This window comes from Vicugna pacos, chromosome 17 (assembly GCF_048564905.1).
Source record: "Vicugna pacos chromosome 17, VicPac4, whole genome shotgun sequence".
NCBI classification, from domain to species: Eukaryota; Metazoa; Chordata; class Mammalia; order Artiodactyla; family Camelidae; genus Vicugna; species Vicugna pacos.
The window spans coordinates 13509099-13536238 of NC_133003.1; the positions used below are offsets into that span (position 1 = coordinate 13509099).

A 27140-nucleotide genomic window follows, 5' to 3' on the forward strand; every position below is an offset into this window, starting at 1 on the left:
CAGACTGGCCTCTGTACAGGCAGGCACTGGCAGGGTGCAAGTCTGGTGCCCAGTGCTGCAAGAATGTCCGGCCACTGACCCCCAGGCAGTGACAGAGTGCATGGGAGGTGGAAGGACTCCCATGACCCAGGCCACAGAGTGAGTAAGATGAAGGTAGGTTTTGGAGTTACACAGACCCGAATTGTGTCCAGTTGGATGAGTATTTTGACTTCACTGCATCTAAGTTTCTGCATCTCTAAAATGGGCATGGTAATAACTTACATTGAAAGGTGATCATAGAATTAAACATTACGTGATGAATGTACTTAAAGGACCTTGCATGGAATTTGCCACACAGCTGGCACTCAGCATTATTATTATTATTATTATTTGATTGGGCCATACATAATTACCCATATTCTAGCATTCTTGACTTATAAAAAAACAATTACGTATAGTTCAACCTATTATTATTAGCCAGTGGCTTTCTGATGATAGCAAAAATAGTCTGTGGTTGGGAGATAAAGTGTCATTCTGTTACTGTGTTGTTAGGGCCAGTGAGAGAGACTAACAGCTGCTTCTGTGTACTTCTGGGTTGTAGCTAGAGAAGTGCCCCACACATCCACTGCAGCTTGGCCCCGAGCCCAAGAGTCCATGCCCCTGAGATGCTTTTCAGTGGGGCTGGGCTCTGTGTCCTGCCAGGACTCGTGCTGGGACCTGCCCAGACCAACTGCCCTAAGATCTCGGGTGAAGGCCATTTATAAAGTGTTTCTTGCTCCTGTGAAGCCAACAAGCCGCCCTCCCCTCTGGGTCTTCACTTACACTGGCTCACGAGCACCCTTGAGGGTGTGAGCCGTCATGTCAAACACTGCTCACCCTTCAAATGCCTGTGCTTGGAGTCTCTACATTTTTGCAGACGGAGGCATCTTCCCCTGGGCTTCCTCATACCGAGTCTCTTCTACAAACAATTTCCTTCAGGGATCTTAACAACTTCTTGCTTTGCCCTAGAGGTTACCACTTGCTGTGGGGCTACCAGGGGTCTCGGCTGCAAGGTAGGGCCACACAGAGCCTGCAGGCCTTTGCAGAGTGCAGTCAGGAAACAGCAGCAGTGGGGTGCAGGCCAGAGGCAGGGCTGTTTCTGTGGTGGCCTCAGAGGGTTAACTGGAAAGAGCAGAGCTGCCCAAGGCTGTTGGTCCTGCTACTTCCTGATGATCTAGGGTTGCCAGATGTAGCAAGTGAAAATACAGGATTCCCAGTTAAAACTGAATTTCAGATAAACAGCAGCAAAAATTTTTTTAAGTATAAGTATGTCCCAAACAATGCATGGGATATACTTACAGTAAAAAAAAATTTTATTTTTTAAAATTGTTATTGGTCTGAAATTCAGATTTAACCAGGCATCCAGATGGAAGATTCAACCTGACCAATATCCTTCCATCACACAAGTGGTACTTCTTCCATCAGTCAAAACACGTCTGACAAGAAGAGAGATTGAGATGGTGGTCAGAAGAATTTGGAGGATGAGGGCAAGGCTCAGAAGCACAGAGCGAGCACACACTTTTATGTGATTATTTGGGTCATTTTAGGGGAGAGCAAGAAAGCAGGCCTTCAGTGAACTTGGACCTAGAAAAACTGGGGTATAGTTGTGTTCTGCCCATTTTCTCACGCAAGAATACAAGATGTAGTGGGATCCACCAGGAAGGCACAAGCCTCTGATGCCTTTATGGTTCAGGAGACGCTCAAGAGGGCTGATGATGTGTGGCCATGTGGGAAGTCTTCTCCTACCAGGCCTTCCTTCTCTTGGTCCTAGCCGAAGACCCTGGCCAGTGGCAGAGGGACCCAGTGAAGGTGAACGCTAATGGCCCAGATGGCCAGGCCTGTGGTTTCTCCAGTTGTGGGAAAACAGCTGTGAGGGCAGTGGCTCCTGTGGGGCCAAGACAGGCAGCAGGGCCAGGGGGAGGAAGCGGCTGCCCGGCTCCCTCCCGGAAAGGGGCTGGGGGCTGGGGCTGGTCCTCAGGGCAGCAGGGCGTGAGAGCACCGTGCAGCCTTCTCAACAGGGCTTTATGGAAGTGAAGGACGATAAATAAAAGCGTTCTCGCTTATCACACACCATATGGCGAGCAGACGTGGAGGCAGGCGCTAGGGGCCGGGCCTGTTTTGTTTAGGCTATCTTTAGGTTATTTTTTCCTTTTGTCTTTAAGCCTATTCCAGTGTTTTTCTCCCCCCTTCCTGCTTTTCCTAAGAAGTTTTCATCCCATATATGGTGATAATATCCCCATCGTAGAAGACTGCTTGGGCTGCACCTGCCTCTCAGGCTGGCTGCGTGATCTCATGTTTTGTTCCATTCACGGCCCTGGTGGGGCCTCCAGGAGGTACCGGGATTTGTGATAAGCTCCCTCCTCCTGGGGGTGCGGGTCAGTTCTGGAGGCCTCACTTGGTCAGCACAGCTGCCGCAGTTCCAGCTGCCTCTTTGGCCTCTCTGCCTCAGGCCACAAGCCCCAGCTGACCTCCACTCCTCCCTGGAACTATCCCAGTTTGGAGGATGCACCCCCTTCTCCTAGCAGAGTGGCCTGGAGACCTCTTGCAGATCCCCATGGCCCCGGTTTCCAGGCTCTCTGCGACGTGGCCTCAGTTTACCTGTCTGGCCTCACTTTCTGCATCACATCACCTGTGGCCTGGGCTCTTGTCAAGGTGAACTGACCCCTTTGCTCCTCGAACAGGCCCCCCTCGCTTCCCAGCCTTGGTTCTTGGGCTCACCCAGCATCCCTGACACTTCAGTTACCAGAGGCCCAGTTTTTGTCATATCCACGTCCAGTGTACTACCTGCATTGTTTTTGCAGTTTTTGGTCCAAAACATGCACCTCCTATGGTATTTTGTTTCCTATTTTTACTTTAAATCGGCGTTTTGCCTCCAGTAAATTAATTTAAGGTGGAAACTTTGTATATTCCAGCCAGCCCAACACCAATTACTGCCTGCCAAAGGAGAAAGCAACTGTAAAAAGAAATGTATGGAAGACAACACTATCACTGAATTCTAACTAGGTTTCATTATTTGCTGAAGTCTCTGCAGAAGGGGCCTGCTCTTCCTGTGTGTTGGAAGGGGCGGTTACAGGGTGCTGGGGTTGTATTAAGGACATACTGGCACCACGCTGAACTTTCTCCCTGATGCAGTCAGAGGGGCTAAAGGGGTATTGACCGGGGAATAGCTTGCTACATGTGTGGGTCCCTTTACAGGGCCTTGCCCATGTGTGATGGGAAAGCATGCTGTGAGCCCGGTCTGGGAAGCCCTTCGCCCTGGCTGTGCCCTGCTTTGATTGGCTGTGCCTCACCCCTCCTGCCTGCCGCAGGCCTGACTGTTCTTGAAGGCTCAGTTAGTCTGAAGATCAAACATCCTCAGCCAGCCGCTTGGCCCTGGGGAGGCTGCCATCAGCTCTGTTTTCTGCTCAGAGCTTATTACGTGCTTCCTGACTTCTGCTTCAGGAATGACAGGCACAAAATAAATGCTTCTCAATCCAACCTTGTCACAGGGACTAACCGAGTCAGCTGGAGTGTAGGAGCATCTGATCGGGGTTGGGCCTGTCACCCCTCCTGGACCTCCGGCTGGGACGTGATGGGATGATGGAGTTTTGGCTGCACGGCCGTGCCCCCTTGTTACTCCGTCGTTGTCTGGTGTCTGTGTTTACCTGGATGGTAGCTGCTCCAGCTGCAAGTCCTGCACGACATCTTGAGAGCCGATTCCCTGTGAGGCCAGGTGCTTGAGCATGACGGCCAAGCGAGGGCCTTCAGGAGCCAGGGAAGCGGGAGATGGTGGTGTGCCCACCCAGGGGCGGAGGAGAAGCCCAGGTGAGACCAAGCAGGGAGTCAGCTGCCAACTCCCAGCTGTGAGGATCCAAGACCCCTCAGGAGGCCCCCAGAAAACCTTCCATGAGCGAAACCACGAGTCAGACGCTGTCAAGGGAGCCAGTAACGGCATTAATGTAAAAAAGAAAAAACAAAAACAAAAAACCACTCCAGACTAGACAAGGGGATATAAAGACACACTGGCTTTTCTGAGTAGCGGCAAAGGTCCTTTCATTTGGCCAGAGGACTTTTCAAGGGACTTGGAAGCTGAAGCTACTGTGGGTCCTGGCCTGGCAAAGGGCGGGCATCACACGGGCCACCGGGCGGCCTTGGGGGTCCCGCTGTGGGCTCTGCCCCGGTATTTCAGCTTTTTACCACTTTTCACACCCCCCAAAAATGTCTGAGGCCCAGCTCCAGCCACAGAACAGGCTGTGCGTTTGCCAAGTATTTGGACCCATTGAACGCCAGTTTTCAGAGATGTTTGATTTTCTTGTTTAAGAAACAGTTAAGGAAAAAGAAAGAAAAGAAACAGTTAAGGAAGGAAGATTAAGTTGGACTGTCTAAGTCCTCTGTGTAAGGAAGAGGAGAAAGGGAAACAGCAGAGCTTTCTTCCTCCTCTGCAGAGTAAGATGCTAAATCTCTTGATAAAATCTCTCATTGATCATCTTGGTAAATCAAAGAGATAGCCCCCCCCCAAAGTTATAAAGTTTCGGAAAAAGGGATACATAGACCTTAGATGTAGGAAGTCATCTTCAAAGTCATCTTTACAGTTACTTCCCTTAAACTGAGTTTGCCTGTGACTGTTGATGCTCTTACAACACCAGTACTGTTTTCAGGTCACACATGATGATGTGTTCTGTGTTACTAGTTTCGTCTTTATGTTTGAGATGTGGTTATGAAGGATTACAAAGATTTCCCCTCCCTCTCAAACCTAGAACTTACATATTCATTTACAAGAGCGACTCCCTTCAAAGTAATCATCTTTTTTGGTAGTTTTTATTTTGGAATCTCCTTTAGGGTTGATTGATTTCTTTTTTTTTTTTTCTTTCTTTCTTCAGGATTTATTATTCCCTTTTTTAAGAAGTTGAGATAACATTGAGATATAACATGGTAGTAGTTTCAGGTGTGCAACATAATGATTTGATATATGGATATACAGCACAAAATGATCACCGTAATAAGTCCAGTTAACATCTGTCAATGCACGTAGTATTTCTCTCATGATGAGAACTTTTAAGATCTGTCTTAGCAGTTTCCAAATACACAACACAATATTATTAAGGATAGTCACCATGTTATGCATTATTTATTTATGACTTACTTATTTTATGAGTGAAACTTTTGTCTGACTTTACCCATTTCGCCTACCTTCCACCTCTGGCAGTTCACCAATTGGTTCTATCTGTGATCTGGGTTTTGGTTTTTTTTTTTCTAGATTCCATATAGAAGTGAGATCATGTTCACTTAGTATAACACTCTCAGGGTCTATCCATGTTATCGCAAATGACAGGATTTCCTTCTTTTTATGGCCAAATAATATCCCATTGTGTATATACACATTTTCTTTATCCATTCATCCATTGATGGACACTTCGGCTGTTTCCGTGTCTTGCTATCATCAGTAATGCTTTAGTGAACTAGGGGGTGCAGAAATCTTTTTGAGTTAGAAATGGGATTACTGGGTCAGATGGTAGTTCTGTTTTTAAATATTCACTTTTAATTATGGCAAACTTCTGAAGTTAATTTGAATTTTGGGAGCAGCCAGATTTCTCTGTGATCTTTAGGGAAAAAGTGAGGTATGGAAATACAAAAACTAGTTAAGAATTTAGTCATTAAATCCCCTTTGAGAATGATTTCTAATTGAAAGAAGAATTCTCACAATATTTGGGATGATAATGATGGACGCAGCAAACACTGAACGTTTATTCAGTATGTGCCAGTCACTTTCAGTGACTGCCTTTCATCTTCATTTCCTCCTCAGGTTTACAGGGGAGGTAGTTACTATTTTAATCCTCATTTTACGGTCTAGAAGACAAGGCAGGGTTTGCCCAGTACAGCTGACAAGTAGCAGAGGTGGGATTTGACCCCAGCAAGCCTGGGTCCCAAGGCTAGGCTCTTAACCACCAGATGGTAACACCACTCACCGGCCAGCCAGCACTTGTGTGCCAGGTACCCTTCCAATGGATGAAGAGGGTTCTCCATGGATGAAGAGGGTGAGTAACCTGCCCAAGGTTGCAAAACTCATGAAAAGCTTTACTGGGTTGAGTGAGCGTGTGTCCTCCAGAGGTAGTGACTTTTGATGAGTACGTTCTGAAGCAGTGGTGTGCTGGTGATGTGTAACAACCAGCTCTCTGGGGAGAAAACCTGATTTACCGCATTTTTCCAGTTCCCCTGGTGTAAACATTCCCACCATGGCTGATTGCAGGCTACCCACATGACATCACAGAATATGGCCTTAGGAAGAAGTGTGCAGTAGCACACTTACATAGCATCTCCACCCTGCATTAGAGATTACAATAGATCTAAATAACCACAAGAACACAGATGATGGAAAAGTATAATAAAACAATTAGGGGGGAGCGTATAGCTCAGTGGTAGAGTACATGCTTAGCATGCATGAGGTCCTGGGTTCAATTCTCAGTACTTCCATTTAAAAAATAAAAATAAAATAAATAAAATCATTAGGGAGTGATGAGTTTTGAGTGTTTATCTGTCTGATACCATTTATTTGATTGCAAGTGTATGCAGCGTAGCTTTACTAATGGCTCTGTGTAACCTCTGGCTCACAGACTTTCTGAAAATTTACCAGTTGTCTCTTGCAAGCCAGCTACAGAGATTTCCAAGGGCTGTAACCACTGTCTCTGTTGCGTTTCTTAGTCATTTGGCCACGTCGGTAAAGTCATGCCTTGCACACAGATGTTTGATTATCAGAGTCTTTCTTCTCATTTCCTGTGGCTTTGCAAATTGACAGATAATAGGAAAGTAAATTTGTAGGGTCGGTTTAACTGCCACCCCACAATGTTTACATTTGTCCATTTGCTTCAGAGGGACTCTGTATTTTGCCTCAAATTATTAGTTCGATTAATAGTTTCCATTGCAAATAATGGAAAAGATTTTATTTAAATAGCTCAAGCTCACCACCCCACCCCCCGGCAATAAATACTCATTGAACATATTTTCTTCTGCAAACCCCCTGGACACTCAAGTGTGTGGAGGAGCTGATGGTTGAGTTTGCTGGAGGAGGGAAGGGGCCTGGTGAAGAGGGGACCCTGATCTCCTCCAAGACTGAACCCTGGGAACCTCTGCCCTCTTGAGATTGAAGCCGGCCCCACTGTCTACATGCAGGGGGATGGCAGCTCCTTGAGACCACCTTTGGTTTTCTTGCCGAGCGACTTGATCAGGGGGGCCCCAGCCTGGTCCTGCCCTTTCTCACTAACTCCTCTAACCAGGAACAGCTTATCAAGGGGGCCCGTGTTACACTGTCACTCTTCCTTGGCTTCTCCCTCCTTCCCAGGGCTGCTGTCCCCAGTTGTTTGGAGAACCCTCTGGCCTTTTATAGTAAGTGGTTCAGAGAGCAACAGGCCTGGAAGCCACCCTCTGTGAAGTAGCTGGTCCCTCAGTCTACCTGTCTTGTCCAGGTCACACCGCCCTGCTGCCTCCCTTTTCCCAAGGAGAGCATTTGTCTGACACACACCCAGCTCCAGGTGGAAGGGACCATGGTGGCCTCCGAATGAAGGTGGACGAGCTGAGTGCACGCAGCCACCATGTTTCCCTGCAGAGGTGGTGGCCGTGGTGCCAGCACGCTGGGCATCCAGTGCTGTCTCCACTGCGGGCTGCAGTGGGTGGCAGAAAGTGGTCCAAGTCCAGACTGATAATGAAAGTGTTGTGTTTGCATGGGAACGGCAGGAGGGGGAAGTGGAGGGCAGCACCCTTTGTGCTGTGTATCATGTTGAGATGGGACTTGGGTAAAAACAACGGCTCGAGGGTGATGACTGTACCTGGGAAAGGGTGGCAGTTGGGGGGTCTGTCCAGAGACTTTATTTTCAGAGGAAAGCTTCCAAGCCAGCTAAGTAGTGAAGGAGGTGATTATAATTATAGGGTCACCGCTTCTGTCCTCTGTTCCCTAGAGCAGAGGCGGGTTTTGGCTCCTGGGAAGGTGATAAATTGGGTCATCACTATCATTTCCAGTGCCATGGTGTGTGCACGGAGTTCCCAGTGCCCACCACCATCTGCGAATGCAACATAGTGCCCTTGGCTTTCAGAGGTGTCTGTTAGGAATTGCATTCAGCTGCCAGGAATCGGGACCTGACTACAGGGGCTTCGGCACATCAAGATGACCTTTCCTCATGCAGTAAGACTTCTGGAGAGAGAGAAGTTTCTGGTGTTATTTCAGTGGCCCAAGGATGCAATTCCCTCGACCTCTCGCTTATTCAGGAACTGGGACTGAGCGCCTCCTGTGTCCTAGGCTGAGTGGGCCCTCAGCTCAGTGAACAGGCTAGAGTCCCTTCCCTCTGGGAGCTCACTCACCAGTGGAGGGAGACACACAGGAGGCAGAGCAAGAGTAGACGGGGAGGAGGCTGCAGGAGGAAGAAGACACACAGAGAAGGGGAGCAGGTCAGGAGCACAGGCCTGGGGCAGGGCGGCCTCATGGAGGAGGGAGATTTGAGCAGACAGAAAGGGGGCGGGAGTTAGCAGAGTGGATTCCCAGAGGAAGTGTTCAGACAGGGTGAAGTGGAGATACTTAAAGAAGAGTCTGTGGTTTGAGTAGTGGTCTGGGTTAGAAGTATAAATTTGGGAATCATCAGAAGATAGATTGTGTTTAAAGCCATGAGATTTGATGAGATCACCAAGGCAGTGAGAGAGAGGAAGGGAAGAGAAGGGGACCGTGGCTACCCAACACCAAGCACATTTTTCCTCGTGATTCCGAGATGGCTGCTGAGTTCCAGCCACTGTGTCTCCTTTCTATGCAGGAAGAAGGGAGAAGGGCAAGAGGATTTTGCCGTCTGATCTGAGGTCCTTCTAAAGAGCCTCCAATGACTTCTAACAGCTCACTGACCATCCATATCTGAAGGGAGGTAGGGGAATGTTAGTTTCACCTGGACGCTACAAACCCTAACAGTATAGAGCTCTGCTGTCCCCTAGAACTTTCTGTGATGTTGTTCTGCACTACCCCGAATGGTAGCCACTAACCACACATGACTATTGAGAACTTGAAATGTGGCGAGTGCCGCCGAGGAACTTTGACTTGAATTTTAATTGAAGCTTAAATGTAAATAACCATGTGGGGCTAGCAGCTACCATTTTGAACAGCACAGATATTAAAGTTTGATTATTTAAGGTGGAGGAGGGATGGAAACTGGGTGGGCAACTCGCAGATCCTGCTACAGTAGAACACAGAGTCTTCAGAGGACGTTGGTCTCACAAATCAAACCGCACAAGCCAAGTGGAAACATAAATAACTGGGCTGAGGTCAAACTGACTGTTTCACTTTGCACTTACGTTGATTAAAACCTGACTACTTTCAAGAATGCCATAGACCATGGTTTCTCTCCCTCCCTCTCTCTCCCCCCACCCCACCCAGGGTTCTTTTGGAGCACACAGGTGTGTGCATGTGCACACACACACACACCTGCATCCACATACTTGGGTCTGTGGGCTGCAGTAGTGGGGGGCAGGGGAGCAGTATTAGAATTGAGAAAGTTGGATGGTCCCCTCTGAGTTGATCATTTAAGGAATGTCACCACCTTGTGTTTCTCTGTGGCATGAAACTCTATGAAAGGTGGCAGGACAGAGGATGGAGACGGACTTGCTGGGCCAGGAGGGAGGAGGGCATTTTAAGGTTTGAGACATTACGGAATTGCCTTTTAGGATGTAAAGGCCCTTCCCCGATGCTCTTGCTCATACCAGGTGGAGAGATGGCTTTTCAACTTGTATTTGGGAAGCACGTGAAGTCTGCTCTTCCGCTTGCTTGGCTGGGCAGGGCAGGGCAGGGCAGGTCTGGTCTGTCTGTGGTCTTAGGCAGGTGCTTCACCTGGATTGTGAAGCTTCTGTTCCCTCAGCTGCCAACGAGAAGAGGAATACTGACTTCTAGTAGGGGTCCGGTGAACACTGGTCCCCTTTTCCCTTTCCCTAACCCTGGAAATCAGTTACTCTCCCTGGCTGTCTCCGTGTTTGAAATGGGTCAAGACTTGTTTCATAGGTGTTTGGGGAATTTTAAAAAAAACATTGTTTGAAACAGATGGTGAAAAGAAAATGGAAAATGCGGGGCAAACAGGAGATTCATGTGGGAAGAGAGCAGCCCTCCCAGCCGACATCCTCCGTCTCCACCTGCAGCACTGCCTTATCCTCACGAGCCGGTGTGCAAAGTTGCCTTCAACTTCAATCGGCCAGCCCAGCCCTAGCCATCCAAGCGGGAAGAGCACCCCAGTCACCTGGGGATCTCATTAAATGCAAATCCTGATGCAGCAGGTCTGGGCTGAATTTCTAACCAGCTCCCTGGTGATGCCAATGTTGTTGGTCCATGGACCACACTCCGAGATGCTAGGAGCTGGAAGAACTAGGTCCCAAGAGTTCCAGGTAAAGAGTTAAAGGATAAGAACCATCATGTGGCAGTTTTCCAGGCAGAGCAGTACTCCGAGGGCCAGGTACCTCTCCACTCGCACTGGCAGTGAGAGGTCTCCCCACCAGGGCATGAGGCCAGGGTTCTGGTGGTGACACCCTAGCTTCCTGTGACCTTGTGTGACCCGGTGACGCTTGTGAGGCTTGGTAATAGAGGTCATGGCCCTTATAGGGGGGTTGGTGCAGGCTTCGGTTTCTTCCGCGTTCCCTCACAGCCTGTTGCTTGAAGAACCATGTTGTCAGCAGTCAACTTGCCTAGCACGACTCTTTCAACCTTTTATTTTGTTGACTTATTTAATAATAGGTAAAGGTGGCAACAAATAGGTCATAAACAGGGTTCAATACATTAGTAGAAAACAGCCCTTTGCATTGCAGGTGTATTGTTACTGTCTCCTACATTTGGACTCAACAAGGAAACACTTTTCTCATATTTAGATATATTGATGCTCCCTTTTCCCTTAGGAATCTGAGATAGATCTGTTACAGACTCTCTTGGTACAAATGTGAGCCTTTCTGCTTCACTTCGCTGGGGTGTTTTGGGCATGACCATGTCAGAAATCTTTCTCTTCCCCCAAAGACTAGAAATTTCTTAAAGTATAAGCTCTTATTAAGCAGAATAATTATAAATGTTTTTTTTCCCATCTCTTGGGGCAAAGAGAATGAAAAACCAACTTACAGCCCCCTTGTGTGGGTTCTTTCTATAAGCCAGCAGTGGTCACACGCATTTCCTGGGCGGTTACAGTGAGGTGCCAGCCTCCTGGGTGACCTCTGTGTTCTAGGATGGGGAATTGAATTTGCTGGTTGTAGTGGGTGTGGGTGGCAGGAAAGATCTCTTGCTTATAGTAAGCCAGGGAAGCCGTGGCACTGAAGAATCCTATTGTTTCCAGGGGGCTTTTGGGGTCTTCTCATAAGACAGGCCTGGCCCGCCCCATGACATTCAAATTGGAATTATGGTGATTCCAAGGACAGATCTATCCATATGTGTCCCAGAAGTTTTGTATGGAGAGGGTGATGGAAAATTGCTTCTTTTTCTAAATACATTAGGGCTGTATAAATAAAAAGAATACAGGTAGTAACAATAACAGTGATAATTAGCTTTTATTGAGCATTTACTATGTGCTCAGTGTTTTATGTGCACGTTTAGTTCTTACAAGAACCCAATAACATAACTTATTATGTACATAAAGTCATATGTATCATAATTATATATACACAGATATGAATAAATAAAAACCTGTTTTAGAATTGATGACTGAATTGATGACTGATACTTAAAACATTTAATCTACTCAAGATCTCATAGCTGGGCAGCAGCAGAGTCTTGGGTTTGAATCTCATCAGACAACTAAATAGTTCTATGACCTTGAACAAATTATATCCTCTTAGCACCCTGGTCCACCAGAAGTGATGGTTACTGTAATTGTTATTAATAAGTTGATCAGAGGAAGAGAGAGCCCTGGCCCCGGGAGCCAGTCTGGGTACATTGGTGCTTGGTTTCCCATATTGGCTGGAGAACTTGACTCACAGCATCCTTACCTCTTGATCGCTGTGGCCAGAGGAAACTCAGGTGTGGCCGATGAGCCCAGAGCAGGGGGGAAGCCGGGGGTGGAGCTTCTCCTTCCTGCTCTTTGGTCTTCCTGGTCTGTGGCCTCAACTCAAAAAAAAAAAATCATTTAACCCTCATTTTGAGGAACTAGAAGTCTGGTTCATACATTTGGTGACCCCTGTTTGTGTGGGGTGCAGGCTGTGCTGAGTGCAGGGAAGTGAAGTTGGAAGAGCCCTGGGCCGGCTCTTGAGAAGCTGAGACCTTGTTTCACACCAGCCTTTGGGGCACCATCTCAGCCCTCTGTCCTCAGCTTTGCTCTCACCCATGCTTCTCTATTTTCAGTTCACTTCTACATGCGTCACTGACGTGGTGTCCTGTGCCCGGGATAGCCCTGTCTACACCTGTGGTCCCAGCACAGTCATTAATCTGTACCCTCTCCCTTGCAAAGCATTGCAGTTTGGATGGGGCATTCTGTATGCCACTGCATTTACTGAGCACTCACTGTGTGCCAGACACCGTGCTGAGCACTGGGGAGATGGAGAGCGGTCGTCCTGACCCCTGCCTCCAAGGAGCTCCTGGTTGCCTGGGGCATCTGTTCTGAAAGCAGGCAGCCCCATACCTTTACCCCTCCCACCACCAGCACCTGTGTGGACCTCACTTCCCTCTCCAGGCTGGCTGCTCACCACCTGATTCCTCTCTGCCCACCCTCCCCTCTCCCGCAGGATGGCTGTGGGCCTTTTCCCCGCCTGTGTTACTTAGTGTCCTAGTCTGCTCTGGCCATCAGATTAAGGGACCACAAACCAGGTGGCTGGAACAACAGAGTTTACTTCTCAGTTTTGGAGGCTGGAAATCTGAGATCGAGGTGTTGGCAAAGCTGGCGTCTCCAGAGTCCTCTCTCCTGGCTTGAAGATGCCCCCCGTCCTGTGCAATACCGTTGTTTCCCTCGTCCTGGTCTATGTCCGAATCCTTCTTTTTTTTCCTTAAAAGAAAAAAAAGCTAACTCTATTCAATTTTCACATAACTGTCTTTTGTTTTGAGATTAGTGCTTGCCTTCTCTTTGATTATTAAAATTACCCATTTAAGAATTTTTAATAGGCTTTTTATGTGAAATAATTTTAGGTTCACAGAAAAGTTGCAAAGATGGTACAGAGAGTTCTAGGGCACCTGTCACCCACTGTCTCCCACTGCTCAGATCTTACATGAGTGGAGTGCATTTGTCAAAACGATAAAAACTGACATGGGTATGTGACTGTGTACTAAGCTCTGAACACTGAGATTTCTTTAGTGTTTCCATTAATTTCCTCTTCTCATTTCAGGATCCAGTCCAGGGTTCCACACTGCATTAGTGGTCATATTTATTCTTCTCGAATTGGTACATATAGTAAATCAAATTTAGGTATTTAGAAGGGACTGTTTCAGTACGTGGCAAACTAAAAAGCTTGGCAACCCTATTTTGATCCTCAAAATTTGTTTTGTTAGTATACTGGGTTCTGGAATAGAAGGCTTTGATTTCCTCTTCTGATAAGGACACCAGCCATAGTGGTTTAGGGGCCACCATAAAGATCCCATTTTAACTTAATTACCTCTTAATTGTGCTGTCTCCAAATCTGGTCCCATTCTGAGGTACAAGGGGTTAGGGATTCACCATATGAATTTTGGGAGGACACAATTTAGGCCATAACACCTTCGTACTGGTTTAAATCTAACAGATCAGCTCTTTTAGGGCAGGGAGCTCATGACATTTGGCACGGTCACCCTGGGCCATGCCTAATATGGACTAGGACTCCCCAAACCCCTGCCAAATGGCTGATTAGGTTCTTACCTACGCGGTAACAGGTTCTTACCTGTTGGACAGCGCCCTTCTGCAGTCCGACCTCCCGGTCACTCCGGGGCCCTTGGGATTGCTGCGGGGGCCTGTGAGAACGCATACACGCGAACGCACGTCCTTCATCAACTCATAGTGAAAGTACAGCTTCTGTCACCTGTGGTTCTGAGAAACGTATTAATGTTATAAAGGTTGCTTTCCTACTCAGATTGAGAAGCAAGCTTCTGAATTTCTTAAATGGATTTCCTGGAGCCCACGTGTCCATAGCGTGGTGATGAGGGTCTGCAAGATCTTTTTAGCACTTTAGAAAGCCCTGCGGGAGGCCCAGAAATTGTCATCCGGATGCCGACAATGTGGGCACCATTGCTTTCCGCTGAGGTACTAGGGCTGGTGACCCCGGGTTGGTCAGATTTTCTGCATAGCTTCTGATGACACTCAGGGGTCCCCAGGCTTAAGCTGGAGGTGGGGGGTGGTTACTTGAGGGGGTGAAGAAGCCCAGGGTTTGCAGAGGCCCACGTTTCTAGCGTCTGTGCTCCTCACCCATGCGTGCAAATACAGCCCTTCCAGGGACTCACTTGTCGGACCCATTAACACTCAGAGGCTTTGGAAGGAACAAAAGGTGCATGAAGTCAGCGACCCCTCCTACTGATTGAGTGCTTCCCGGGTTGAAGTCAGGATGTCAGCATTTCCTGTGAGCCGCCAGTAATGCTCTCCACCTGTGTGGACGCCTGGGAAAGGCAGCTGTGGCCTGCCCTCAGCTCCTCTGACCACAGCTGCTCTGCTGGGGGTGGATTCCGCCTGTTCTCAGAGCAGAGAGCCCTGAGGAGGGCCTCCCAACCCCGGGGACACGACGACAGGGGTTCCATGTCCCTGGCCACCCTCGTTGTGAGAGAATTCCACGTGCTGGGCAGCCCCTCCAGCACTGGGAGGTACAGATAACCCGAAAGTCCGTCCTGATGCTGAGCCACAGTCCGCCTCCATGAGGTCACACCCCCGCCTTTTAGTCTTTCCTGAGCAGCCAGAGGCAGCTGTCTGTCCCCCCAACCCCCCACTTCCTGTTTCCTCCAGGGCTCAGCTTCCCTGGTTCCTTGGGGTCTCCACTTTGCTATTCCATTCGTGGAACAGCCATCCTCTGTTTTTATTCCTTTCTTCCTCTGGGTCTGACCTTTTAGCTGTCCCTGCACCAAAGGTCAGGGAGAGTAAAGGAGAAGAAATTCAAACCAGCCAGTTTTGCTCCTTCCCAGAAACAGTGTAGGGAGGGTGCCTGCAACACGGAGCTTAAACGGGTTGAGAGTTCCTTCCTGTGAGCCAGCCCCTCAGGTGGGTCGATCTAATCCCATCACCCGGCAGCCCAGCGGGCTGGACCCTTTGACCACATTGGTAGCACATGTTGGTCTGGTTTACACAGTGTCGTTCATCTGTGGGACTCTCCTGAGTCTGACATTTGTCCCTCTTTCATCCTATACTTTCCTGGACTTGTCCGTCTTTCCATCTGCTTGGTAAGAAAACTGTTAGCATAGAGCACATGATAGCCTTACCTAATCAATTAATGAGCCAAAAATTTCCATAAACTTAGGTGACAAGCAAGGTAGTCCTGGTGAGAAAGGGACATGGATTCAAAGAAGTCTGGTATAATTTTATTAATAGCAGAGCCATAAAGAGCTCCTAAAAGCTTCTAGGACATTTGGCATCAGGGACCGTCTCATTTCCCGCCATACCTCCATCACCAAGCAGGGGAATTGCTGTTGGCAAACTGCTCAGTAAATGTTCACTGGATGTTAGAAGAAACTGGACTTCGTCCAAGATGAACAGGAGTCCGCGATACTCAGCTAGACGTTTCTAATGTTAGCTTCTACCTTGACGTCAATAATCCATTTCGAGTTGATTTCTGTGTGTTGTCCAAGGGATTGTGGAAGAGATGTGAATAAGAATATTGTTTGATTGTAATTATAAGCAGACAAATACCTGTCAGATCAGGTGCCCCGACAGCTTGAAAAGTCATCACCTGAGAGCTTCTACATTTTAGTTTTGCCTTCAGAGAGGGAGGCCAGCAGCTCCCACCTCCTCTACTGAATTTGGGGTTGTCGTAACCAGATCCTGGGCCGATGCAATGCACTTTCAATCAGCCCTCCTGGGATGCTGTGGTACAGGTGGTGCTCACCGCAGCTTGAGTGGAGAATCCCACTTCCCCATTCTAGATGTGCCCCTACTTTTTCTGCTCGTCTGTTTTTGAGTGGAAACATGTTTCAATTCTTCCTCATTTCCTCTGTTACTTTTATGCTAAAGCGAACATCTTTGGGCACCTGACGATCAGGTTCAGGAGGGTAAATGCTTATCTGCGGCTTTGCCGGGTCAGTGTTCCAGCCACTTATGTTCCCTCCGGTGTCGACTTTGGTCACTACTGCTGTCCTCTTACTCCGCCACAGCCAGCGGGAAGTCCTGCCTCTTCTTGTGCAAAAGACACCGGGCTTGGCTTGGTTTCTCACACCTTTTCTGGCACTTCCTGGTGTTTCTGTCACCTTGCACATCGGCAGCAACGCAGGCTGATCACTTTCATGGAACAGTCTTTGCTGACACCTAGGCACCTGTTAAAATCACATCGACAAGACAAAGAACATTATCCTTTACAGGAGCATTTCCCACAGTATATTTTTTTTCCCTATAGGATGGAAACAGATTTTATGTTCAAGGACAAAACAAAGTTCTGTATTCAAATAAGTTTTGGAGAACGCTGTATTTAACACTGGACGTGTTTCCTTATTGACGGGCATCCTAGAATTTTGAAGCCAGTGTACACGAGGGGGATACATTTTCACCTTTTGCATCTTCAGCATTTTCCAGTGTACTTGACCATACTTTTTTCTCCTGAAGTTGAGGAGATATTGCTACAGTGTAAACGAGTGTTCCCCAGAATAATTTGGCTTTCTACTTTCCTGCCCCTTTTCTCCATAATCATTCAGATACTCTTCTTTATCTTCATGTTTTAATAATAGAAGAACTTAGTGATATTTGACATCTAGAGATGTTTCTCTAGGTCTTTCTCATCCATAAGACCTATTTAAAGGTATGGCAGATCTTCCTGCCCGTCTCCGGGGTCCCACTGTTTACAGACCTCCATCAATCCTGTGGTGACATAATTGTTTTGTTATATTTTTAGTGGCCCCCTACACTGTGGAGGACTTTCTCAAAGCCCATATCTCACGCTAAATTTAGCAGGACTGTAAGCAGGCTTGATTGATTGCTGGTCTTAATGGGAGAAAATATGGTCCTCTCTCCCGCTCCCCGTCCTTAAATTATTACTGATTTATGACAAGAGGAAGCAGCCCCTGGATAAGTGGGTGTCTTTTTAAAAATGTGATACATCACCAGGATGAGTATACCCGCCGCTTCACTGGGACAGGCATCTGCTGTATGTCTGCCACTGCCGGCCAGCAGCTCTGGTGCTTCCACTGAAGGGCCTTGGAGCCCAAAACAAAATTCCAGGGCCTGGCTCTCCAGCTACACTCATCCCCACCCGTCCCCACCTAGACTTAATGGGGAGAAAGTGACTAAGAGAAGCCCATGGGATTAACAGACATTCTAAAACAGCACCCCTAAGGAGGGGTCGAAATGGGTGTTGGAGTTCAAGGCATACGTGAAGTTAAAGGGTTTGACCAAAACAGGCTGGATCTGGGGCTTCTGGAAACCTGCCTAGTGGTCAGTGGTTCTCTGGCCAGGAGCCAGCGGTGGGTGGGGACCCGGCTGGAGCATGACTTCCATCTCTGCACTCGCTGGCTGGTGACTGAGACGTTTCCTGCCTCCTGGGCCGTGAGTTTCTGCTCCCGTGGAATGGACGCAGCGTGGGAGGAGACAGTAGTGAGGACTGAGGGAGATCATGGAGTGCCCCAGAGTGTCCTTAGCGCACGGCTGGTGCTTCTAGTGGGTTTATTTATTTCCTCTTCCCTGGTTCCCTAGGGAGAGCTTGGGATGGTACATTGGCTGCTGGTTAAAGGTTAGATTGATTAAGACAAGCAGGAACGTGCCTCTTATATCTGGGGTGTGGATGTGGGGTAGGAGTGGGGGTCTGGCAGAGAAACTGGTCAGACTTCTCTGGTCTCAAGACATGTATAAAACTCTGGGGAGGAGGGCAAGGCCATGGAGGTATTGGCATTTGCTGTATCTTTAAGTGGTTCTTACAGGTGATGAGGGTCGCGAGAGCTCTCACTGTGTCCCCCGCCCCCAGCATTCCGTTATGGGCATGTACCCCAGGGCAGTGACCCCACTCCCATGGCCAGTTCTCTCTGTCTTCTATCCTTTCTTGTGCCAGCTCTCTCTGTAGATATATGTATATGATGATTACAAATGGATTATCTACACATGCATAAATATATGAATATAGACATATGTATATACCATGTGTACGTATATATAACGTACTTTTAATTTTCTATTTTGAAATAGTTTGATAAGAAGTTGCAAAAATGGCATAGAAAGTGCTCATGTGCCCTTCACCCAATGATAATATGTCTCACATACCTGGAGTACGTAATCAAAATTAGAAAATTGACATTGGTGTGATACCGTACGTTCTTTTCAAGACTAGGAGTCTATTTTTAGCACACTTATTTGAGTCGCCTACTTTAGCTCCACTTTGGTGAGATAAGCACCGGGGACTTTGAGGTGGATTAGCCTCAGTCCTCGGCGCAGCTTGGTCCCAGAGGAGAGAGACGTGGACCAGATGGGTTCCATGTGTTCATCCCTGGGGCTTATGGTGATCTGGCTTGCTCTTTGGAATCGACAGTCTCATGAGGTAGTGAGTTTCTCATCACCAGAGATACTCAAGCATGAGCCTTAGGATCCCCGTCCCCAACACCAAGAGGGAGCTTGGACCAGATGCTCCCTGAGTGTCTTACTTCTTGAAAATCCTGTGATTCTCTCAATTGCTTTGGCAGAGTTTGCAGCTAACATGGATAATACTGTGAGTCCAGCGATAACTCCACGTTGATGTCATTGATCACCTTCCTGGGCTCTGGTCTAACGTGTTTGTGTGAATGAACGTGTGAATGTCCCAAAGCAGCTGCCTTGATCCCCCAGAGTCTAATGAAATCCTGGTCCTCTGTATAGGAGGCGTTGTTCTAGGCCTCGGAGAACAAAGGTGAATAAGACACTATGAGTACAAGGCAGCATCGAGGTGGGTAGATGGATCAGAGACACAACTGTGATGCAAAGAAGTAGAAAAATACAGTCAGGTGTGGAGTGCTGAGGGCCTCCGAGGTTAGCTTTGTAAACAGCTACAAGGCCAGGAGGGTGCTAGTTTGAGGAGCTGGATCACAGGAGATGGGCTGGAGCTTGTTAGATGGATAAGGAGTTGAGGGGAGAATCCAGGGAAGCAAGACATTTCAGGGAGAGGAAAGAGCGTGTGCAGAGGCCCTGGGACGTGGCATTTGCATGCATGAGAGAGGCTGAGAAACCTTGATGTGATAGATTATGGGCTCCAGGGGGCAAAGTGGTGGCCAAACATGAGGCTAGATGTGGCCTCCAACTTATGCTGATGACAAAATGTTAGTCCTCCAGCTTTGAGAATGTGTGTCATTGAGTAGCGCCAGTGAGAAGTTTTAAACTATCTGAGGGTTGTGCAATTGTGAGAAACCAGCTCCCCCCACGTGGGGTTGGTCAGTGATTTTGCTGTGTCCCAAGGCAGCTGCCTTGATCCCCCAGAGTCTTAGCATTTCTTCCCTGGGCTTGGCCACTCTTGACCTTGGCTGACTGCCTGCTCAAGGATACAGCAAATACCCACGGGATGCACCTCCCAAGTGCTTGGCTGCTTTTCCTGGACAGCTCTGGGGCCCTGTGGGCTCTTCTGGCTGTTGCTATTCTTACATCTTGAGTGTCCAAAAGATTCTCAAACCAGATCTCTGCTGGGTGGGACCCTCTGGGACAGGAGTGGGAGAAAGATGCAGCCGTGAAGTGCAACAAGCAGTTTAGGGAGCAGATTGTTTTGCAGGTTTCTTCGGAACCACACAGAGACTCTGTGTTTCTCAAAGTGGAGAGGTCTGGGTTCCTTCTGGCTAGCTGTCACCCTTTGGTATCATCTGTCAGACTCATTTGGGATATTTCATTGTAAGTCCAGTCAAGGAAAATAGGAGGTTCCCAGAGGAGGAGGATCTACCTCTGTAGTTGACCTGGGTGAGGTCCACTAGGAACATCTGCACCTTTTCCCCAAGTCAAACTTTGACCTTTGAGAGCTTCCTTCGGATTTTGAAAATAAAGGTTCTTATTTTAGTTCTTGCTCTTTTTAATTGCAAAAGGGAAATAAGAATGGAATGGGATAACTGCGGAGAGCAGAGAGATGAGAAGAGATTAGGAAAAATATCCCTGAAGTAGTGCTGAGTGAGAATCCAGTTATGAGCACCCACCGATGGGAGGTGGACAGAAACAGAAAGCTCTAATTCATCATTCAGATAAGGGCTCAGATGTTTGTACTGCGTGCTAAGAACGTATGTGGCAGAAGTGGGCTTTGTGTAGTAGACCCACCATTCTCCAGTTTCCTAAGAAACTGGGGTTCTCCTGGCCCGAAACATATGACCCACGTTAACTGAGAAGGAAATGTAAATTTGGAGGGGGGTGATAGTTTTTTTTAAGTTTTTATTTTATGTAGAAAGTAAAAGTTTTTCCCTTAACCTAAAAGTTTAGCCACACTGTAGACAGCAATCACTTCATCAGACTTGATTTATAAATAATGACCTGTCAGTTTGATGGTAAGAATTGACTGAACCTTGGTCAAACAAGTGAACTATTCAGGTAGACGTGTTCATTTAAAACAGAAGAGCAAGTCCAGTGGCTGGACCCTGGAGGGCTAGTTGATGGGCAGTATCTCATCCGAGGCACGTGCTGAGGGCAGAAGGGGGTGCACCAAGGTACTGAGTGTGCAGAGAGGCTGCTCCCTGCTGGGGGGGTCCACTCAGGGCAGGGCAGCCAAGGGGAGGTGCCTATCACAGCCTGAGTTGTCTGAGAGGTTAAGGGAGCACGCAGGATCTGAGTGGGGGTCTCACGGGACCACATCTGTGTTGCCTGTGGTTTTGGTTTGATGAATGACATGATGATTGATCAAGATGACTGGAGAAGAAAGCTGAGTCCATCCCATCAGCCCTCCCAGCAAACTTAAAGGGGCCCCACCCCTGGGTGTGAGCTGATTCAGTTGGCTGGGAGCACTGTGTAGACGTGAGCCCGAGAAAGGGCTGGGACTTAGACAAGATGAACTAGACCCCTCGTGTGGTCCTGTAATTCACGCCTGTGGCTCTCATTTGGGACAGGTGGTTCTAGATTTTGGCAGGTATCCGAATCACTTGGAGGACTTGTTAAAATACAGATTGCTGGGCCCCATCCCTAGGTTTAGCGGGTCTGGAGTGGAGCCAGGAAGGTGCATTTCTAACCACTTCCTGGAGATGTTGATGCCACTGGTCCTGGGACCACAATCTCAGATCCACTGATCTTGACTGCAAAGGAGGTCCAGATCCTGGAGAAGGGACTGGCTTTCTACTTAGTAGACCCTAGGCAGCCAAGCAGATACCTGGGCTGGAAGGTTACAATGGAGCGTCCTGTCCCAGTCACGGCTCACCAGCTGAGGACCCGTCCTTCTTTATTCCATTCTGTCCTTCAGTCTCAGAAATTCAAACGGGTGGCTTTTTTATTTTTTAAGATTTTTTATTGAGACATAATCATTTTACAATGTTGTTGAGACATAATCATTTTACAATGTTGTGTCAAATTCCAGTGTAGAGCACAATTTTTCAGTTATACATGAACATACATATATTCATTGTCACATTTTTTTCTCGGTCTGCCTATCTATCTATCTATCTATCTATCTATCTATCTATCTATCTATCTATCTATCTGTCTATCTATCTATCTATCTATATCTTGTATATATTTCCTTGTTCTATACAGTATAATCTTGTTTATTCTACATTTTGAAATCCCAGTCTATCCCTTGCCACCCCTCGCCCCCTTGGCAGCCACAAGTTTGTAGTCTATGTCTATGAGTCTGTTTCTGTTTTGTATTTATGTTTTGTTTTGTTTTAGATTCCACATATGAGCGATCTCATATGGTATTTTTCTTTCTCTTTCTGGCTTACTTCACTTAGAATGACATTCTCCAGGAGCATCCATGTTGCTGCAAATGGCGTTATGTTGTTGGTTTTTATGGCTGAGTAGTATTCCATTGTATAAATGTACCACATCTTCTTTATCCAGTCATCTGTTGATGGACATTTAGGCTGCTTCCGTGTCTTGGCTATTGTAAATAGTGCTGTTATGAACACTGGGGTGCAGGTGTCATTTTGAAGTAGGGTTCCTTCTGGATATGTGCCCAGGAGCGGGATTGCTGGGTCATATGGTAAGTCTATTCCTAGTCTTTTGAGGAATCTCAATACTGTTTTCCACAATGGCTGCACCAAACTGCATTCCCACTAGCAGTGTAGGAGGGTTCCCTTTTCTCCACAGCCTCTCCAGCATTTGTCATTTGTGGATTTTTGAATGATGGCCATTCTGAGTGGTGTGAGGTGATACCTCATTATAGTTTTGATTTGCATTTTTCTGATAATTAGTGATAGTGAACATTTTATCATGTGCCTATTGATCATTCGTATTTCTTCCTTGAAGAATTGCTTGTTTAGGCCTCAGATGGGTGGCTTTTGACACGGCATATTTAGTTAAAGAAAGAAGGGAACCAAATTGCCTCCCACATGGGGTCTGGGCCTGAGGGATTCCTGGGGTTTTAGAAATTATTTGATTAGCCTGTTGAGTTCTGTCTCAGAATTTCACTGGGATCTGAGCCACGCTGATGTGGCTCATTAACGTTCATCTGGACACTGCTGGGTCCTGGTGTGTGAACACGTCCAGGGCCTCTGAGTATGTGAACGTGTACTCAGGCACCGAGTCAGCTGGAGACAGAACAGATGTTCTGGTGAAAGTCCTTTTTATCCTTCCCTTGTGTTTCTCCAAGGGAGCTTGAGTGGCAGAAAATTATTAGGAGCGTTTTGTAAGTTCCCAGTAATCAAATGGGAAACGTACTGATGTGAGTTCACGTTTTATCCTCAAGAAGACTGCCTTGGAGAAACCTTACAGCGTGGCGGTTAAAGGCAGGGCCCTGCTTCTGAATCCCTGGCGTTGGAATTCTGGTTTCGCCACGGCATCTCTGTGTGATGTGACCTCCCTGCGCCTCTGTTTCCTCGCCTATAGATTGGGATAATCCTAGAACCGATTTAACAGGCTTGCTAAAAGGACGCCATGAGGTAATAGGTGTCATGCCATTGGAATTGCACTTGTAGGAAGAAGTCAGCACAGCTTAGTTACTATTACTGCAGACCTTGAGCCATGCAAAGACCTGTGAAGTGTGCCATTTGTGCACGAACACTTTTAGGAACGGAGTGCTTCGTTTTCCTACCTACCCAAGGTGATGCTTTGCAGAGGCTGTCAGTGTGCTAGAGGAGAAAAAATCAGCTGGAGGGAGGGAAAATGACACAGGTGTAATTTGTGGAGCCTTGTCTGCTTTTCCCTGCTGCTGCTTTCGTCACCATCCCTCATTCTACTTTTTAGTAGACCTTTACATGCACTGTGGAGTCATGGAATTCGTGTGTCTAAGATGAAGATGTATATGATGTTGAAAGGGCCTCACATCTGATGTTAATGATGCCTCACACGTCACACCTCTCAAAGGGTCTTTGTCTGCTGTGTCTCACTTAGTCCTTACAGTGGTCTTACTAGGTTCTGTTGGCCCCATTTTATAGTTTGTACAATGAAGGCCTCAGAGCAGTGAGTGGCCCAGGCTCCCTAGAGCGTTAATGACCACGGGGATTTTAACCTCATCTCCTGCTCTGGGACCACCCTCTTCCCGCGTGTGTTAACACCTGGCTGCCTTGTGACTTGGGGTTCTCATTCAAATCTGTAATGCTGTTCACGGAGGCGTGATCGCCCAGTTACTCTTGCCCTGTAACAACCACTCCCAAACCTGGGGGTGTGAAGGGATTATTTTATTTTGCTCCTGGATTCCGGGGGTCGTTCAGATTGAGCACAGAGGCAGGGCTTGTCAGTGCTCCACGGTGTCTGGGGCCTTAGCAAGGAGTTGCTGTATCATCCAGGGCACCTTCCCTCACGTATCTGGCCGGCGTCTGGCAGGGGCAGGACCCTCAGGGGGGGCTACCTGCACACAGTCTCTCAAGGTGTGAGGTGGGTTTCCTCGCAGCATGGTGGTGGCGTTCCCAGTGAGAGTCTCAAGAGAGCAGAGTGCAAGCACATGACATTTGCATGAGGAAGCCTCGAGTTGCAGGGCGTCACTTCTGGTGTTCGAAAAAGTCATGGCTGCCCAAGTTCCAGGGGAAGGCATGTAGACCTGACCTCTTGGTGGGAGGAGCGTCAAGGTCGCATTATAAAAAAGCAGATGAGTTGGAGGCAGAGAACACATGTTAGATTGACAGCAGAGAATGTGATGTGTTCTCGACATAGGGCATCATAGTGAGGGGCCTGAGTGGGCAGTCAGGTAACCTTGGATGTGGTGGGAGCGGAGGAAGAAAAGGGGTGCTCTGCGGGGTGGGTCATCAATCACCCCACAAGTATTTGTTCAGAGGACCTTGGAGCCATGCAGAGTGAGCAGGGCTTCTGGACAGTCACTACACAAGGGAAGCCCAGGACTCTCTTGACAGTCACATCCTGCTGAAAATTTGACCTTACTGAAGACCAGTTTTGAAGTTTATTTATATTTCACCCAGGACCTACAACATTCCTCTTACTATCTAAAAAGTGAAAAGTTCATCGCATTCAACATCCTGCCTGGCTTATGTTTGAGTCAGATGGGAAGAAAAAAAAAATCGGCACCGGGAGATGATTGCTCGTAAAAGTTTATTTTACGTTTATGTGAAGTTTATTTTCAGTGCTGGTATTCTTCAGAGGGTAGGTATTTCTTTTAAGACTGTTAATAGCATATTTCCTTTTCGTTTGCCACTCCCCACCAAAGTCAGCTCTCTCCCTGAGTTGTGAATCCTCTTCATGTCCTCAGCATGTTCTAACTTTAAAAATGGTTGGAGAAGCTGCAGGTTAAGTAAAGAGTAAAATCCTATTGCTTTTTGACCTCTGGGTTAGAACCAAGTGTGGTGTAATAAAATATCAATCCCAAGGGCCACCTTTGCTGGGTTTTCCCCTCTTATTCTTTCCTGTTATTCCATAGTCATCCAGATCTTGCAGCCAAGGATTGTTACGTTAAGATCCAATCTGAAATTAAAGCTCAGGGTTTTAACCAGTAAGCTATAAAGCCGTTGAACACCCTCCCCTGCCCCGGGATGTGGTTACCTTTTCCTAAACTTCCTGAGTTGTCCCTTCTTGGTCTCAGAGTTGGTTTCTTGAAGCCTTTGGAAGGATCCCTGACGTTCCACGGCCATTTCCCATCTGAATGGGGACTGTTAGCTGTGCAGACCTCTTAAGGCCCCGGGCTTCTCAGCTGCATGCCTTCAGTGCACAGGGAGGGCTCCCCGGCGGCAGGGGGTCTCCACTCCCCCTGCACAGAGGCACCGGGTCTGAGGTCATGGTGGAGAGTTGGGTCCACGGCGGCATCAGGGCCCCAGTAGCATCAGAGCGACTTGGTCCAGACCTACAGAGAGCCTTCTGGAGCTGGAACACATCTTCTGAACCTTCTAGAGGACCTTGCCCTGGACTTGCCTTCAAGGGTCTTTTTGCACAGGGAATATTTCCCTGGATTCAGCTCCCCTGAAGGGACCCTTGAGTCAAGGCTAATGGAGAGGGAGGCAGGGGCAGCTGGACACACTTGCCTTTGGACTCTTGGTGATAAAAGGACGTCCATGAGTGAGGCTCTTTCTGGTGAGGAAGCTGAAGCAGCCACGGGCTGCTGTCACCCCAACCAGAGACCCACACCCTGTGCCACTGGTGTGGCTCACCCACTCCATTCCTGTTTGTCAGTAGCAGTTTCTAGAATGTCCTGCTTGTAGGTGTAGAGGTGGCTCAGAGCAGTGTGAGGAGAATAGCTGACTGCCAGCCTTCAGCAGATAGGTGTTTAACCACGTGGTCTACCAGACCCACACCTGCTAGTATGTTTAGTTTGACTTTATCCGTCGTCTCCTATTTAAGGGAAACTGACAAATAGTGAGAGTCACAGAAATAGCACTGATGGTGATGGCAAGCAATGACTGAGGGCTTGCTCCCCCCGAGCACTGCTGGAAGCTCTCTTCCCGGTTGTCTGTGGGTCCTCCCCACAGCCCTGTGACGGACGTGCTGTCATTGTCCCCTTTTACTCCTAAAGAACTGGGGCTCAGACAGGAGAGCGACTTTGCCTAAGCTCTTAGGACCTGAAAGCAGTGAGGAGGCCCCAAGCCCAATTCGTTTGACCCCAGAGCCTGTCCTCCTACCCTGGGGGCCGGGCTGTTTTGCTGACTATCCAGGACCATCCCAGCCCTGGTGACAAAGCACTGCTGCAGAAAAGCTCTCTGTGGACCATCCCGCCCCTTCCGTGTCTGCTCGCCAAAGTGGAGCTGTCTGCAAAGTGCTTTGAGCATTGTAGAAACAAGTTATTAATATCTAAGGGATTTTAAAATTTTATTTTTTTTATTCCAATGAAAGTTCAAGGTTTCCGTAATTAAGTTGGTGGACGAGAGGAAAAGGTGCTTGTTTTTAAATCTGAAAATCTGTCTCAAGAAACAAAACCCGGATTCCAGTAAAAGGACCCTTTTGGAACCAGTGTTTCTCAGAAGAAGAGATAAAAGGGTCAGCTGTCCCCCTAGGGAAGGCTCACTGCCTGCAGCCCAGAGCCAGTGGACCCTCATGTGGCTTTAATTCTGTTGTTGGCCGAGCTTCAGGGCCTGCAAACAAGCTACACCCTTGTCTCCAGGACCTCTCCTCTAGGGGCACAAGATGTGACAGAGCCCTTCAGTGGCCGGTCACCCAAGGCTGGGGAAGCAGAGGGGAGAAAAGGATGCATTTGGCTTTGATCTGGGGCAGCCTCTTAATGTCTCTTAATCAGAATGCTCTAAACCGTCCTGCTCTGCGCTTCCTGGGAATGGGGATTCTTGACTGTGTTTTCCTTTAACAAGGGAAAGCAGGCGGCTGATGGAAGTTACACCGACGTGTTGAGATCTCCATCTGGATGTGAGCAATTTCATTTCAGCATGAGGGGGGGTCAGAAGAAGTTAGTTCCACTCAGGTCATTTTCCATCAAAAGTCCTGCTGGAGAAGTTGAGGCGGGAGGAGGGGGAGGGGGAAGACTTCATGGGACGTGGCAGGAGCGCCCATGGGAGCTGAGCATGTGGGCCCCAACCACAGTACCTGCTCTGAAAAAAAGTGAAGCAG

At 48.0% G+C, this 27140-nt stretch overlaps 1 protein-coding gene across 1 annotated transcript in view; it reads left to right on the forward strand.

Moving 5' to 3' along the window:
* The window catches only part of ITGA9 (integrin subunit alpha 9), a 310689-nt gene that overhangs the window by 81477 nt on the left and 202072 nt on the right, over positions 1-27140 (forward strand). The window lies entirely within an intron of this gene.